This window comes from Pristiophorus japonicus, chromosome 17 (assembly GCF_044704955.1).
Source record: "Pristiophorus japonicus isolate sPriJap1 chromosome 17, sPriJap1.hap1, whole genome shotgun sequence".
Taxonomy (NCBI): Eukaryota; Metazoa; Chordata; class Chondrichthyes; family Pristiophoridae; genus Pristiophorus; species Pristiophorus japonicus.
The window spans coordinates 111,954,457-111,971,727 of record NC_091993.1 but is presented as its reverse complement, the minus strand read 5'-3'; the positions used below and the strand labels follow the sequence as shown (position 1 = coordinate 111,971,727).

Below are 17,271 nucleotides of genomic sequence, written 5' to 3'. Positions count from 1 at the left end.
GTTGCAGTTGTTAGGTGTGGTGAACCAGTGTAATTTAAAACTTTTTTGAAGAAGAGGAGGTCTGGAAAAGCAAATGACAAAAGGTGGAGATTATTTTGTGGCTTTCCTCTCCAGCTGTGAGGCTTAGCCAGATCTCCAGCAAGGACTCTGTCTGTCTGAGAAGGCAACGTCTGCCTTCATGTATTTAACCCTGAATCTGAGACCATTATGCCCCGTGAAAAGCACCCAATAAGAAACTATTGATGCTCTCAACACACTTGGGAGATTGCCCGTTTCATTTTTTTTTCAGGAGGCTGTTTATTGCTGCAGTTTATGGAAACAGATTTCAGCATAGTGTAGCACTTTCATCCAAGGTTGTGTTTTGATGCTGGTTATGTAAAGTGCAACATCCCCACTGACACCTGGGAATCCCTGGCCCAAGACCGCCTTAAGTGGAGGAAGAGCATCCAGGAGGACGCTGAGCACCTTGAGTCTCATCGCCGAGCGGAAGGAACGTGCGGCAAACCAGACTCCTCACCCACCCTTTCCTTACCACCTGCGACAGACTGTAATTCCTGTATTGGACTGTACAGTCACCTGAGAACTCACTTTTAAAATGGAAGCAAATCTTCCTCGATTTCGAGGGACTGCCTATGATGATGATGATGTAAAGGGGCACTGCCGGCTAGTCAGGTGTTTTATGAGTTACTTTGGCAGGTTAATAAATGGAGAGTGTACAATAAAATGGTCAATGGTGTCATTGTATCCCTGGCGAGGACTCTCAATAAAATACATTGCATTCTGGATGCCTCAGTGCAGGATTGCTCAACTGGCTGCATTGAAGGATACCAAGAAATGTCTCGGGTTAACCTCTGGTCTGGGCCGCATTAGCTAATCTGACCCTGGGCAGCGATGGGGCCGCTACAATTGGTTTCAGTGTTCCTCGGCTGAGGAGGGGGAACAAATAATAGGCCATTGTTCCCACTGCTGATCAGTATCTTGTGGCCACTAGAAAGTGCAGTCATTGGGGGAGGACAGAGTTATTTTGGCCGTAATGTTTTCCCGCCCCACACCCGCCAAATGTTGGGGTCCAATAACCTATTGACAGTCAATGTCTGGGCTTACATGTAAAGGATAGTACCGCCATCGCTTGTGGAGTCATTATTTACCAGTCCGAGTTGCTGCTTCAGCAGGGAAGAGAAAGAAGAAATGGAAAATTTGCATTTCTATAGTGCCTTTCGCTACCTCAGGACATCCCGGAGCACTTTACAACCAATCACTTTTGAAGTGTAATCACTGTTCCAATGTAGGAAACGCAGCAGCCAATTTGTAAACAGCAAGATCCCACAGGCAGCACTGTGATGGTGATCTGATAATCTGTTTTAGTGATGTTGGTTGCGAGATAAATGTTGGGCCGGTAGAGAACTGGAGAGCATTGCAAAGGTTTGTGCTGCATCAGATCATCGAATGATACAGCATCTGGCTGCCTGCCAGTGGGAAGAGTTTCTCCTTATTTACTCTTTCTCTTTATTATCAAAACCTTTCATAATCTCTCTCAAATTTCCCCTTAACCGTCAATGCTCTAAGGAGAGCAACCCAAGTTTATCTAGTCACTCCATGTAAGTCTTTTATCCCTGGTATCATTCTAATAATTCTCCTCTCTAAAGCCTTGACATCCTTCTGAAAGTGCGGTGCCTGGGATTGGCCGCAATACTGCAGCTGGGGCCTAACCACTAATTAGTAAACCAGCATTTTATAAAATGCTATCATGACATTCTTGCTTTTGTACTCTATACTTCTATTAATAAAACCAAGGATCCCATATGCCATTTTAATAGCCTTCTCAACTTATCCTTCCATCTTCAATACATAGGATATATACATACACCCCAGGTCACTTTGTTCCTGTACCCCCTTTAAAATTGTACCATTTAGTTTATATTGCCTCTCCTCATTGTTCCTACCAAAATGAATCTCTTCACACTTCTCTACATTAAATTTCATCTGCCATGTGTCATTTAATACATCAGCCATGTCCTCTGCCTCCATACAAAGATTTCCTTTTTGGTCCCTAATTGGCCCCACCCTTCCTTTGATTACCCCATTACTATTTATATTTATATAAAAGATTTTGGGGTTCCCTTTTATGGTACCTGCTAATCTATTCTCATGCACTCTTTGCCACTCTTATTTCCTTTTACCGTTCTGCCCTGTACTTCCTATAATTCAGTTTGGTTCTCTATTGTATTATCAAAGTTACATTTGTCATAAGCCTCCTTTTTCTGATCCATTTTAATCTCTATATCTTTCGGCACCCAGGGAGCTCTAGCTTTGAATGTCCTTCCTTTCTCCATCATGGGAATGTGTCTAGTCTCTACTCGAGCTACCTCCTCCTTTTAGAAGGCCTCCCATTGCTCATTTAATGTTTTACCTGCCAATCTTTGATTCCAATCCACCTGGTCAGATCCCCTTTTCCACTCGCTGAAATTAGCCCTCCTCGTATTTGATTTTTTTCCTTGTCCATGTCCATAACTACTCTAAACCTAATGATATTTTGATCACTGTTTCCTAAATGCTCCCTCACTGAAACATACTGCACTTGGCCCACTTCATTCCCCAGAACTCGATGCAGCACTGCTCCCTTGCTTGTTGGGCTGGAAACCTACTGATCAAGAAAGCTCTCTTGTAGACATTTCAGGAATTCTTCCCCCTCTGCAATTTACACTATTGTTTTCCCAGTCTATATTAGGATCATTGAAATCCCCCATTATCACTACTCTAAAGTTATTGCATCTTTCTGCAATTAGACTCCAAATGTATTCCCCCTATTTTCTTCCCACTATTTGATGGCCTATAATATATACCCAGCTGTGTAATAGCTCCTCCTATTGTTTCTAAATTCGAACCAAAGAGATTCTGTCTTTGAACCCTCGAGTACATCATCTCTTTCTAGTGCTGTATCAGTATCTTTGATCAATACTGCCACCCCCATCCCCCAGAGCCAGGTCTCTGTTACTGCCACTGTTTCATAATCTCCTGTGGCTACATGTGCTTGCAGCTTACCAACCTTATTTACCATGCTCCGTGCATTTCCGCACATGCACTCTAAATCCATTTTAGTCTGCCTCACTTTTTCCTCCTATCTGATGCTTTCTATTTCTGAACTACTCTTTACTATAAGATTGCTTGTCTCTCCTGGTCCTCTGTTCACCTCGCATCTCCCCTCCTATTCTTCATCCTGATGTCCCTCCCCCTACAGCACTAGTTAACCTCCCTGCGAGGACATTGGTCTCTGCCCTGTTGAGTTCTTCTGAACTGTCAACTTACTCCTGCAGTTCCAGGAACTGATCCTCCCTAAAAGCTATCTTAGAATCATCGTTTACAGCACAGAAGGAAGCCATTCAGCCTGTGGCATCTGCAATGCATCTGTGCTGGAGTAATCCAAAACGAAACCCACTGCCCTGCTCTTTCCCCATAGCCTTGCATCTTCCTCTACTTCAAATGTTTATCCACAAGTGTCAGCTGTGGCTCAGTGGCTAGCACACTCGGCTCTGAGTCAGAAGGCTGTGGGTTCAAATTCCATTCCAGGAACTTGAGCACAAAAATCGAGGCTGACACTCCAGTGCAGTGCCGAGGGAGTGCCGCCTTTCGGATGAGACGTTAAACCGAGGCCCCGTCTGCCCTTCCAGGTGAATGTAAAAGATCCCATGGCACTATTTTGAAGAAGAGCAGGGGTGTTATTCCTGGGGTCCTGGCCAATATTTATCCCTCAATCAACATAACTAAAACAGATCATCTGGTTATTATCACATTGCTGTTTTTGGGAGCTTGCTGTGCGCATTTTGACTGCCGCATTTCCCATATTACAGGAGTGACTACACTCCAAAAGTACTTCATTAGCTGTAAAGCACTTTGAGACGTTCAATAGTCATGAAAGGCGCTACATAAATGCAAGTCTTTCTCTTCTTTCACTTTTCTCTTAAAGGATCCAATAGTCTCTGCTTCAAGTACTCTCTGTAGCAAAGCATGCTGTGCTTAACTCTCTGTAAAGACATTTCTACTAGCCAGCCTTTCTTTTCACTGTCTCAGTGGCCATTTGAAACAGATGGTCTCTTGTTATTATGTCCTAACTGGAAGAAATTGTATTTTTTTTCCCTATTCACCTGCCAAATCCCTTCAGAATTTTAAGAGCCTCTATTAAATCACTCTTGGTCATCCCAGGAAATAGTCCCGGTCAATGTTGTCTTTAAGCTGTGTGGCTACGTGGCTCTCCCGTGCAGCCGACTCACTGGCTTTTTCAATCGGGAAAACCACACTTGTGCTTTATTGTGAATTGTTTTTTTTATTTGTTTACATTTTTAATTACTTTGCTGACCTGCGAAGCTGCTTTTAATGATTTGGTGTCTCTATGTACAAAGTTTATTGTTTTGAAGGTGAAATTGCCATTAAAATGTAATTTCTTTAATGAATTAAAAAAAATTAACTCCTGGGATGTGGGCATCGCTGGCAAGGCCAGCATTTATTGCCCTTGAGAAGGTGATGGTGAGCCGCCGTCTTGAACCGCTGCAGTCCGTGTGGTGAAGGTACTCCCACAGTGCTGTTAGGGAAGGTGTTCCAGAATTTTGACCCAGCGATGGTGAAGGACCCTTAAAGGGGGCGGCTACCCTCCCCACCCCGCCCCCCCCTAAAAAATTAAAGAGAACATTGGTCCCAGTATCTCAGTCTCTCCTCAACTATCATCTCCCAGCCCGGGCACCATCCTGATCAATTTTGATAATGGGCTGCTCAATAGTACCTTGTTCTAATTTGGTGTAGTCATTTCCCTGTGAAATTTATACTTTTCCTCTTAAATCCTGGACAGCGTTCTATTGACTGGGTTTCAGGGTTGTTTATATCTCTCAAATAATTCAAAATCAGTTTGAAGAGAGGGGGGGGGGAAAACCGATGTTCACACTGTTTTTAATCAGGTCTCCAGTTGTCCTGGTTAACCCTTGCATAAACATGGAAACATAGAAAATAGGTGCAGGAGTAGGCCATTCAGCCCTTCGAGCCTGCACCGCCATTCAATAAGATCATGGCTGATCATTCCTTCAGTACCCCTTTCCTGCTTTCTCTCCATACCCCTTGATCCCCTTAACCGTAAGGGCCATATCTAACTCCCTCTTGAATATATCCAATGAACTGGCATCAACAACTCTCTGCGGCAGGGAATTCCACAGGTCAACAATAAAGGCCTAGCTTTGTCAAGCCCGTGTGATGGCTGGTGTGCAACGGTCACCAAACGTTAAAAAAAATCCACGCACAGGCATCTTCCACCTTCTCAATTGGAGTTCAGGGCTGGAAAATCAGGTCCTTCATTGAAACGTCTATGAACTTGTGGAAGCTAGTCATCCTCGTTCTAGGGACCGCCTATGAGGATATGAATCAATAATAGCAATATGGATGTCATTTCAATCTGCATCTCCTCGTTACCGCTGTAAATCTGTTAGATTCCGGTGTCTTGTTGAACAGAACTGAACTTTGTGCTACTGTGCACAACTTAAGCAGCAACATTGTCTTTTCTTACCAGGTGGCTTATTTGCTTTTTCATTGAATTAAATATTTGTACTAGCTGTCCAATCCCCACAGCATTCATAATACGTGAGCCTGTGTCTTGTTTGAGAAGTTTCCTAGATGACCAGTGCTGTCTGGAAAAGGAGAACAAGCAACTTTTATAACACATTGTGGAATATTAGAAATGTGCTAAATATTGTAGGAATCATTAATGATCCAAATCCAGCCCCCCCCCCCCCCCTCCTCCTGAAGGTGTTGACTTGCATAGATACAGTTCCACAGGGTGTGGTCACTCTTTGATGCCTCCTCCAAGTGATTATTATTCTTCATCGGTTAGCCTAGATAGCAGATTCTGACTGACAGTTTGACCATGGTGAGGGGAGGCAGGCTTGACCTTGCCCAACCTCTGCTCATGTGCCCCTCTCAGCAGTGGTTATGAAAGGCACTATATTAAAAAAAAAAATCAAGACTTTCAAGACCACCGGCCATCTCAAAGCGCTTTATAACCAATGAAGTACTTTTGGAGCATAGTCACGGTTGTAATGTAGGAAACGCGGCAGCCAAATTGCGCACAGCAAGCTCCCACAAACAGCGATGTGATATTGACCAGATAATTTTGTTTTTTTTGTTATGGTAATTGAGGGATAAATATTGGCCCCGCCTGCTCTCTTGGGCGGATGGAAAACATCCCACGGCACTATTTCGAAGAAGGGCAGCGGCGTTATCCCCGGTGTCCTGGCCAATATTTATCCCTCAATCAACATATGAAAGATTATCTCGAGGGTAGGGAAGTGGGACTAGTTGAAGTGCTCTGGTACAGAGCTGGCCCAAGCTCGATGGGCCGAATGGCCGCCTTCCGTGCTCTAACCATCTATGATCTGGTCATTATCACATTGCGGTTTGTGGGAGCTTGCTTTGCGTAAATTGGCTGTCGCATTTCCTGCATTACAACTAGGATTCTTTACAGATGCTTCCTGCTCATCAATATTTCTCCTTTATTTACAGACGCTCCCTGCTCATCAACATTGTTCTTTATTTACAGGCGCTCCCAGGTCCATTTACTATTTCTCTTTGATTTACAGACGCTCCCTGAGAGTTTGCCGTCGACACTGCGCATGCATGGGCTGCTCTTTCGGGCCGGTGGCTGGAAAGCGCCAATAACTATATCAATTTTTCTTTTGTATGGTTGGTAGTTATTCCGGTGACTTCCTGCATTTCCAGATGTCTATCCATAACTGTTGAGATCGTGAAAGTTGCTAACATAAATAAAGTCTTTTTCATTTTATGTGTTCGGAGGAACTTTTAATTGACAATTGAAATGAGCCAGAGTGTTCCATCACAGGATTATAGCCACCTTGATCCAACCTTCTGCATTGCAGCTCCAGATCAATCCAAGGGCGTGTCCCGAAGAAAACAGCATAACTTAAAATTAGAGCTAGAGTTCAGGAGTGCTTTAGGAAGCACTTTTTCACACAAAAGGATAGTGGAACTTTGGAACTATCTTCCCCCAAAAAGCTGTTGTGACTGGGAGGGTCAATTGAAAATTTCTAAACTGAGTTTGATAGATTTTTGTTAGGCAAAGAGTTGTAAGGGTTATGGAGTCAATCCAGGTGGATGGAGTTACGAGACAGAGCAGCCATGATCTAAACAAATGGTGAACAGATTCGAGGTGCTGAATGGCCTACTCCTGTTTCTATGTTGCAAATACATTGGAGTAAATACTAATCTCCCTGTGTTATGCTATAAAGACTTGCAACACAAATCTAGTTTAGACAACTGATATGCTGCAGCCCATCTTTTGGTAAAGAAGTCTGGTGTTTGGCACCAGCACATATAACCTGCATAACTGAGCAGGGCACATATCTGAAAGTTGAGATGCCATGGACAGTGCCTCATGGCATTTATAATTTTTAAAAATAAACTCAATTTTCCCATATATATCTACCAAGTAGTCATTCTTGTGTGAGCTTAGATGTTGCGTTGTGCTGCTATGTTGGCCATTGAAGGCATCACAACCGAACCTGAACTTCTCTCACTCAACAAGTCCATGTACGCACAATGCTGGGAAATGATGGGGCAATGATGGGCAGCAGGAACATTGGCTGATTATTTTTTTGTCCCTTGTTTAATTTCCAACATGCACATCCAAAGCACTGAGTTTAATTGTTGTGCCCACTATTGAGTACCAGCCGAGATAGCTCATTTATTACAGGCTGGGATAGAACCTGAAACTTCCTTGGTCTGTATGGCTTAGCACTGTTAGCCACTAAGTTACTGGGAGAATTACATAAAAGCAGAATAAATAGGAGCAGGGGTAGCCTGCTTCACCATTCAATAAGACCATGGTTGATCTTCGACCTCATCTCCACTTTCCTGTCTGATCCCCATATCCTTTGATTCCATTAGATTCCAACAATCTATCTACCTCTGCCTTGAATATACTCAACGACTGAGCATCCACAGCCCTCTGGGGCAGAGAATTCCAAAGATTCACAGCCCTCTGAGTGAAGAAGCTCCTCCTCATCTCAGTCTTAAATGGCCGACCCCTTATCCTGAGACTGTGCCCCCTAGTTCCAGGGGAATCGACTTCTCAGTATCTGCCCTGTCAATCCCACTCAGCTATGTTTCAATGAGATCGCCTCTCATTCTGCTAAGCTCCAGAGAGTATAGACGCAATCTACTCAATCTCTCCTGAGTTCACTTGGTGAAATAACTGAGTGCTGTGAAGGGTTATACGAGCAGATTAAATCTCCGCTCATGGCCAAAGGATCTGGTTTATGGAAGTTGCATTATTATTTTTTATCAAACACTGATTTGTTACTTGCTCAATGCTTGAACCAGAATCTTGGCATCAGTCAGGACCAGCACTGCAGCAATCTTATTAACTCTTTGATGGCAGAACAACAATAATGTTGAATTATTTTCTGACGGACGTTTCTCTTGCGCCATCTCCTTCAAAAAAAAGTATTTTCAAGTTTCTATTCTATTTTATATAAACTAGAGGCCAATACATATAAGAAAGGCACTAATAAATTCAATTAAGGAGAAATGCCGTTAATCCAGAGAGTGGTGAGAATGTGGAACGTGCTACCACAAGGAGTAGTTGAGGCGACTGGCATAGATGCATTTAAGAGGAAGCTAGATAAACACACGGAGGAGAAAGGAGTAGAAGGTTGTGCTGATGGGGTTAGAAGAGGGTGGGGACGGGCTCGTGTGGGGCATAAATGCCGGCCTGGATCAGTTGGCCGAATGGCCTGTTTCCGTGCTTTAGACTCCATGTAACTTTTATTTACTCCATCTCCTCTCTCTCTCTCTCCTTTTATTCCTGTTTCCCCCACCCACCACCCCACTGATAGGCTCGGCAAAGTTTAATTCCCAACTCTGTTGCTGCAACCGTGAAAACATTTTCAGTATCATGCCATCGCTATCCAGTGTTGGTCTGTAACCGGTAGCTAGCAAGTGCCCGAGTGATTTGCCCTCCGATTCTGTTTGTTTCCTTTCCCTCCCTGCAGAGAGCGGACAGCCTGAGCCTGTGCTCCACGACAACATTACGGAGCTTTGACCTCCGCTCTTCTCCCGACCGTGTTGCGTTGTCTGCAGCCCCGCGAATCTCTGCTGCTCCAGTGCACGTGAGTGGTGAGACTTTCTGTCTGTTGTTTTGATAATGAACGCAGCTCCCGGAAGTGCAAACTCAGCACGGTAAGCCGCTGTTCCATCCAGCAACCTTGAATATCCGTTAACAGGCTGATCTATTTTGGCTCGAAGTCTGAAGATTGTCATGGTGGTAACCAGGTCAGACTCTGCATGAAAACATCCAGTGGCAGGTTTTCTGCATCCGATATAAGTGAAGTTGTAAGCGTTGATCATCATAATTAAAGAGATTATTTAACCCAATTTATTTTCTGCTCTCATTCCCCTCCTCTCCAGAGGCCCTCGAGTCTGTTCTCTCAGGTGGACGTAAAGGATCCCATGACACTACTTTGCAGGGGGTTGACCCTGGCGTCCTGGCCAATATTTATCCCTCAATCAACATCACAAAAACAGATTATCTAGTCATTATCACACTGCTGTTTGTGGGAGCTTGCTGTGTGCAAATTGGTTGCCGCGTTTCCCACATTATAACAGTAACTACACTCCAAAAGTACTTCATTGGCTGTAAAGCACTTTGGTGATCGTGAAAGGTGCTATATAAATGCAAGTCTGTCTTTTCCTGTCTAGGTAAGAGTTCCATGGGAACTGGGCGCTCGGGTAACCAAACCGCCAGAATTGTCCTGGAGTCTCCAGGAATTAAAGATTATCTCCTGGGTGAACAGCCCAAGGGAACCATCATGGGGCATAAAAAAGAATTGTGTTTTTTCATTGAACACTTTTTTGTTTATTAGTTATAAAAATATTGCAGATTTGGGGGTGGGGGGGGGGGGGAAGGCTGTTTGGGTAGTCATGTGCTGGAACCTCCAGGGAAACATCCAACCAGAGTTGTAAACCCTACTGAGCACCTTGCCAAACACGAGAACGTAAGACAAAAGCAAAATACTGCGGATGCTGGAATCTGAATAAACGCAGAAAATGCTGGAAATCTCAGTGGGTCAGGCAGCACGTGTGGAGAGAAAAACAAGAGTTAAAAGTTTCAGGATGACCCTTCATCAGAAAGAAATAAGAAATAGGCGCAGGAGTAGGCCATTCGGCCCATCGAGCCTGCTCCCCCATTCATTGAGATCATGGCTGATCTTCTACCTCAACCCCACTTTCCTGCACTATCCCCATATCCCTTGATTCCTTTAACATCCAAACATCAGTCTTGAATATGCTCAATGACTGAGCCTCCGCAGCCCTCTGGGATAGAGGGCATTGAGCACGTGTGAGCTTAGATAGTGACGGTCGTGGGGATGGAGGCATCATGGCTAAACTGGGTCCTGTTCTCATTGGGCACGAACGCGCGTGCACTTCCAACGTCGGACCCCGGGCAGTGATCAGGTGGCCATTTGCAGCGCCGCTGCTCATATTTGCACGACAAATGTGGAAGCCCAAGGGAGCCATTGTCGTCCCTTTGGGGAGTTCTCACGCAGCTGGCATTTCTGTAACAGCCATTGCCGAGAGCTTCACCGAGGTTGCTCCATGTGCCAAGTTCATGCACGAGCAGATACTGTGTTAATGTGCTTGTAATGAATTTTTAAAAAACACTTCAATTTAAATTGAAAGATGAAAATAATGATTCAGACTGTGACTTGATGCCCTCCTCTTTCTTTGAAGTGTCATAAGAAGCATTACTTTTCCAGCCTACTCCCTTATGTACCAGGAATGTAGTAACATTTCATCGTTTTCTTAGCAAAGTACCGTGGTGGCAAGTAGCTCCTAGCAAAGATTCAATGCCTTCAGGAGTGAAGGAGGCTGAGGGGAGTAAACAAATCGCAAGTTGATATAATTGTAATTTTTAAAAAGTGAAAACTTTATGGGCCAGGGTCTCTACAAAGTGACACAAGAACAACTTCACACCAACAGTTAATAAGAACAGTTAACAGGTGTCAGCTTGGCTCAGTGGTAGCATTCTTGCACAGGAGCCAGCAGGTCATGGGTTCATGGCTTACTCCAGAACTTGACCACATAATGTAGGTTGGCACTTCAGTGTGCTGTATTTTTGGAGGTGCCATCATTCAAGTAGGCCTGTTTAGGTAGACGTGAAAGATCCTATGGCACCATAGCTCCCTCCAAGTCGCACACCATCCTGATTTAGAAGTATACTGTATCGCCGTTCCTTCGTCGTCGCTCGGTCAAAATCCTGGACCTCCCTCCCGAACAGCACTGTGGGAGTACCTTCACCACATTAACTGCAGCGGTTTAAGGTGGTGGCTCACCACCATCTTCTCCAGGGCAATTAGCAGGAAACTATGGACCAGTTGGCCTAACATCTGTGGTTGGGAAAATGTTGGAGTCCATTATTAAAGAAGCAGTTGCAGAACAGCTGGAAAAGCAAAATTCGGTCAGGCATAGTCAGCATGGATTTATGAAGGGGAAGTCATGTTTGACAAATTTGCTGGAGCTCTTTGAGGATGTAACGAACAGGGTGGATAAAAGGGAACCAGTGGATGTGGTGTATTTGGACTTCCAGAAGGCATTTGACAAGCCAACATAAAAGGTTACTGCACAAGATAAAAGTTCACAGGATTGCGGGTAATATATTAGCATGGATAGAGGATTGGCTAACGAGCAGAGAGTCAGGATAAATGGTTCTTTCTCTGGTTGGCAACCAGTAACTACTGGGGTGCCGCAGGGATCAGTGCTGGGACCCCAACTATTTACAATCTATATTAATGACTTGGAAGAAAGACTGAGTGTAACGTAGCCAAGTTTGCCGACGATACAAAGATGGGAGGAAAAGCAATGTGTGAGGAGGGCACACAAAATCTGCAAAATGACATAGACAGGCTAAGTGAGTGGGCAAAAATTTTGCAGGTGGAGTATAATGTTGGAAAGTGTGAGGTCATGCACTTTGGCAGAAAAAAAATCAAAGAGCAAGTTATTATTTAAATGGAGAAAGATTGAAAAGTGCCGCAGTACAGCGGGACCTGGGGGTCCTTGTGCATGAAACACAAAAGGATAGTATGCAGGTACAGCAAGTGATCAGGAAGGCCAATAGTATCTTGGCCTTTATTGCGAAGGGGATGGAGTATAAAAGCAGGGAAGTCTTGCCACAGCTATACAGGATATTGGTGAGGCCACACCTGAAATACTGCGTGCAGTTTTGGTTTCCATATTTACGAAAGGATACACTTGCTTTGAGGGCAGTTCAGAGAAGGTTCACTAGGTTGATTCCGGGATGAGTGGGTTGACTTATGAGGAAAGGTTGAGTAGGTTGGGCCTCTATTCATTGGAATTCAGAAGAATGAGATGTGATCTTATTGAAATGTATAAGATTATGAGGGGGCTTAACAAGGTGGATTCAGAGAGGATGTTTCCACTGATGGGGGAGACGAGAACTAGAGGGCATGATCTTAGAATAAGGGATAAGGGGCCGCTCATTTAAAACAGAGATGAGGAGAAATTTCTTCTCGGAAGATTGTAAATCTGTGGAATTCGCTGCCTCAGAGAGCTGTGGAAGCTGGGACACTGAATAAATTTAAGACAAAAATAGACAGTTTCTTAAACGATAAGGGGTAATGGGGAGCAGGCGGGGAAGTGGAGCTGAAACCATGATAAGATCATGGCTGATCTAGTTGAATGGCGGAGCAGGCTCGAGGGGCCGTATGGCCTACTCCTGTTCTTATTATGTTCTTATGTTCTTAATTAGGGATGGGCAATAAATGCCAGCCTAGCCAGAGATGCCCACATCCCATGGACGCATTTTTTAAATAAACTATTCAAAGAAGAGCTGGGTGTTCTCCCATTGTCCTGGTCAACATTCATCACTCAACCAATGCCACCATAAAACAGATTGACTGGCTGTTAATTTGTCTCATTGCACACAGCAAGGTGCCACAAACAGCAATCAGCTGTTATGACTCCCTACGTTACAACAGTGACTACACTGGCTGTGAAATAGTTTAGGCTTTCCTGGGGACACCATTAATACAAATTATTTCTTACAATAGGCACGTGGTAACTTGTCCATTATGGTTAATATGAAAAATAATCCTATGTATTGTAATTTAACATGAAACTAATTCCCTTTCTATGCATAGTAATCAGCAACTGCTGTAAAACCATCCAGATCAATTGAACTGGCCATCTAATCTCAAAAAAATCTCTCTTTTGTGTAACGTGTTCCACTTATGCAGAACTGATTATAGCATGACTTTCAGAGTTCAGAAATGAGCAGCACGATGGCCAAATGGCCTCCTTCTGTGCTGTAGGATTCCATAATTCTATGATTGGAAGAAGTTCCTCTTTACAAAGGAAATTGCGTAAAGGAGCATTGTCTTGATGCCACCTTTTGTTAAAATGTTTTTTTTTAAATTCCTTATAAATGCAGCAGTAATGGTTAAATTTCATTGAAAAGTATCAAATGCATAAGATGTATGCACAATCTTCCTCAACAAAAGAAACAGTTGACCACGTACTTGCTAAACCCAATGCCTCCTTTAACTAGTGAGTAGCTTGTCTTTTTTTAAACATATCATCTAAATGAGACTCCAGGATGGTATGTTGCCTCCCTGGTGCAAGGGTCAAGGATGTCTCGGAGCGGGTGCAGGACATTCTGAAATGGGAGGGAGAACAGCCAGTTGTCGTGGTGCACATTGGTACCAACGACATAGGTAAAAAAAGGGATGAGGTCCTACGAAACGAATTTAAGGAGCTAGGAGCTAAATTAAAAAGTAGGACCTCAAAAGTAGTAATCTCGGGATTGCTACCAGTGCCACGTGATAGTCAGAGTAGGAATCGCAGGATAGCGCAGATGAATACGTGGCTTGAGCAGTGGTGCAGCAGGGAGGGATTCAAATTCCTGGGGCATTGGAACCGGTTCTGGGGGAGGTGGGACCAGTACAAACCGGACAGTCTGCACCTGGGCAGGACCGGAACCAATGTCCTAGGGGGAGTGTTTGCTAGTGCTGTTGGGGAGGATTTAAACTAATATGGCAGGGGGATGGGAACCAATGCAGGGAGACAGAGGGAAACAAAAAGGAGACAAAAGCAAAAGACAGAAAGGAGATGAGGAAAAGTGGAGGGCAGAGAAACCCAAGGCAAAGAACAAAAAGGGCCACTGTACAGCAAAATTCTAAAAGGACAAAGGGTGTTAATAAAACAAGCCTGAAGGCTTTGTGTCTTAATGCAAGGAGTATCCGCAATAAGGTGGATGAATTAATTGTGCAAATAGATGTTAACAAATATGATGTGATTGGGATTACAGAGACGTGGCTCCAGGATGATCAGGGCTGGGAACTCAACATTCAGGGGTATTCAACATTCAGGAAGGATAGAATAAAAGGAAAAGGAGGTGGGGTAGCATTGCTGGTTAAAGAGGAGATTAATGCAATAGTTAGGAAAGACATTAGCTTGGATGATGTGGAATCTATATGGGTAGAGCTGCAGAACACCAAAGGGCAAAAAACGTTAGTAGGAGTTGTGTACAGACCTCCAAACAGTAATAGGGATGTTGGGGAGGGCATCAAACAGGAAATTAGGGGTGCATGCAATAAAGGTGTAGCAGTTATAATGGGTGACTTTAATATGCACATAGATTGGGCTAGCCAAACTGGAAGCAATACGGTGGAGGAGGATTTCCTGGAGTGCATAAGGGATGGTTTTCTAGACCAATATGTTGAGGAACCAACTAGGGGGGAGGCCATCTTAGACTGGGTGTTGTGTAATGAGAGAGGATTAATTAGCAATCTCATTGTGCGAGGCCCCTTGGGGAAGAGTGACCATAATATGGTGGAATTCTGCATTAGGATGGAGAATGAAACAGTAATTTCAGAGACCATGGTCCAGAACTTAAAGAAGGGTAACTTTGAGGTATGAGGCGTGAATTGGCTAGGATAGATTGGCGAATGATACTTAGGGGGTTGACTGTGGATGGGCAATGGCAGACATTTAGAGACCGCATGGATGAATTACAACAATTGTACATTCCTGTCTGGCGTAAAAATAAAAAAGGGAAGGTGGCTCAACCGTGGCTATCTAGGGAAATCAGGGATAGTATTAAAGCCAAGGAAGTGGCATACAAATTGGCCAGAAATAGCAGCGAACCTGGGGACTGGGAGAAATTTAGAACTCAGCAGAGGAGGACAAAGGGTTTGATTAGGGCAGGGAAAATGGAGTACGAGAAGAAGCTTGCAGGGAACATTAAGGCGGATTGCAAAAGTTTCTATAGGTATGTAAAGAGAAAAAGGTTGGTGAAGACAAACGTAGGTCCCCTGCAGTCAGAATCAGGGGAAGTCATAACGGGGAACAAAGAAATGGCAGACCAATTGAACAAGTACTTTGGTTCGGTATTCACTAAGGAGGATACAAACAACCTTCCGGATATAAAAGGGGTCAGAGGGTCTAGTAAGGAGGGGTAACTGAGGGAAATCTTTATTAGTCGGGAAATTGTGTTGGGGAAATTGATGGGATTGAAGGCCGATAAATCCCCAGGGCCTGATGGACTGCATCCTAGAGTACTTAAGGAGGTGGCCTTGGAAATAGCGGATGCATTGACAGTCATTTTCCAACATTCCATTGATTCTGGATCAGTTCCTATGGAGTGGAGGGTAGCCAATGTAACCCCACTTTTTAAAAAAGGAGGGAGAGAGAAAACAGGGAATTATAGACCGGTCAGCCTGACCTCAGTCGTGGGTAAAATGATGGAATCAATTATTAAGGATGTCATAGCAGTGCATCTGGAAAATGGTGACATGATAGGTCCAAGTCAGCATGGATTTGTGAAAGGGAAATCATGCTTGACAAATCTTCTGGAATTTTTTGAGGATGTTTCCAGTAAAGTGGACAAAGGAGAACCAGTTGATGTGGTATATTTGGACTTTCAGAAGGCTTTCGACAAGGTCCCACACAAGAGATTAATGTGCAAAGTTAAAGCACATGGGATTGGGGGTAGTGTGCTGACGTGGATTGAGAACTGGTTGTCAGACAGGAAGCAAAGAGTAGGAGTAAACGGGTACTTTTCAGAATGGCAGGCAGTGACTAGTGGAGTGCCGCAAGGTTCTGTGCTGGGGCCCCAGCTGTTTACATTGTACATTAATGATTTAGACGAGGGGATTAAATGCAGTATCTCCAAATTTGCGGATGATACTAAGTTGGGTGGCAGTGTGAGCTGCGAGGAGGATGCTATTAGGCTGCAGAGTGACTTGGATAGGTTAGGTGAGTGGGCAAATGCATGGCAGATGAAGTATAATGTGGATAAATGTGAGGTTATCCACTTTGGTGGTAAAAACAGAGAGACAGACTATTATCTGAATGGTGACAGATTAGGAAAAGGGAAGGTGCAACGAGACCTGGGTATCATGGTACATCAGTCATTGAAGGTTGGCATGCAGGTACAGCAGGCGGTTAAGAAAGCAAATGGCATGTTGGCCTTCATAGCGAGGGGATTTGAATACAGGGGCAGGGAGGTGTTGCTACAGTTGTACAGGGCCTTGGTGAGGCCACACCTGGAGTATTGTGTACAGTTTTGGTCTCCTAACTTGAGGAAGGACATTCTTGCTATTGAGGGAGCGCAGCGAAGGTTCACCAGACTGATTCCCGGGATGGCGGGACTGACCTATCAAGAAAGATTGGATCAACTGGGCTTGTATTCACTGGAGTTCAGAAGAATGAGAGGGGACCTCATAGAAACGTTTAAAATTCTGACGGGTTTAGACAGGTTAGATGCAGAAAGAATGTTCCCAATGTTGGGGAAGTCCAGAACCAGGGGTCACAGTCTGAGGATAAGGGGTAAGCCATTTAGGACCGAGATGAGGAGAAACTTCTTCACCCAGAGAGTGGTGAACCTGTGGAATTCTCTACCACAGAAAGTAGTTGAGGCCAATTCACTAAATATATTCAAAAGGGAGTTAGATGAAGTCCTTACTACTCAGGGGATCAAGGGTTATGGCGAGAAAGCAGGAAGGGGGTACTGAAGTTTCATGTTCAGCCATGAACTCATTGAATGTCGGTGCAGGCTAGAAGGGCTGAATGGCCTGCTCCTGCACCTATTTTCTATGTTTCTATGTTTCTATTATCAACAGAATGGAGAAAGCTTGTTACATCGACAGCCTGGCTGCAATTACTTCATTAGTTTTACTTAAGGTCCCTGCTATTTGACCGTTC

At 44.2% G+C, this 17,271-nt stretch overlaps 1 protein-coding gene across 4 annotated transcripts in view; it reads left to right on the top strand.

The window, feature by feature from the left end:
• The window catches only part of LOC139227927 (solute carrier family 45 member 3), a 206,661-nt gene that overhangs the window by 66,857 nt on the left and 122,533 nt on the right, over positions 1-17,271 (top strand). The window contains exon 2 of one of the 4 annotated variants that reach the window (XM_070859076.1): positions 9,045-9,161. The exons of 2 other annotated variants lie outside the window; for them this stretch is intronic. The gene's annotated coding sequence lies outside the window, so the exon portion shown is untranslated. One more of the 4 variants, XM_070859080.1, reaches the window with a different exon arrangement.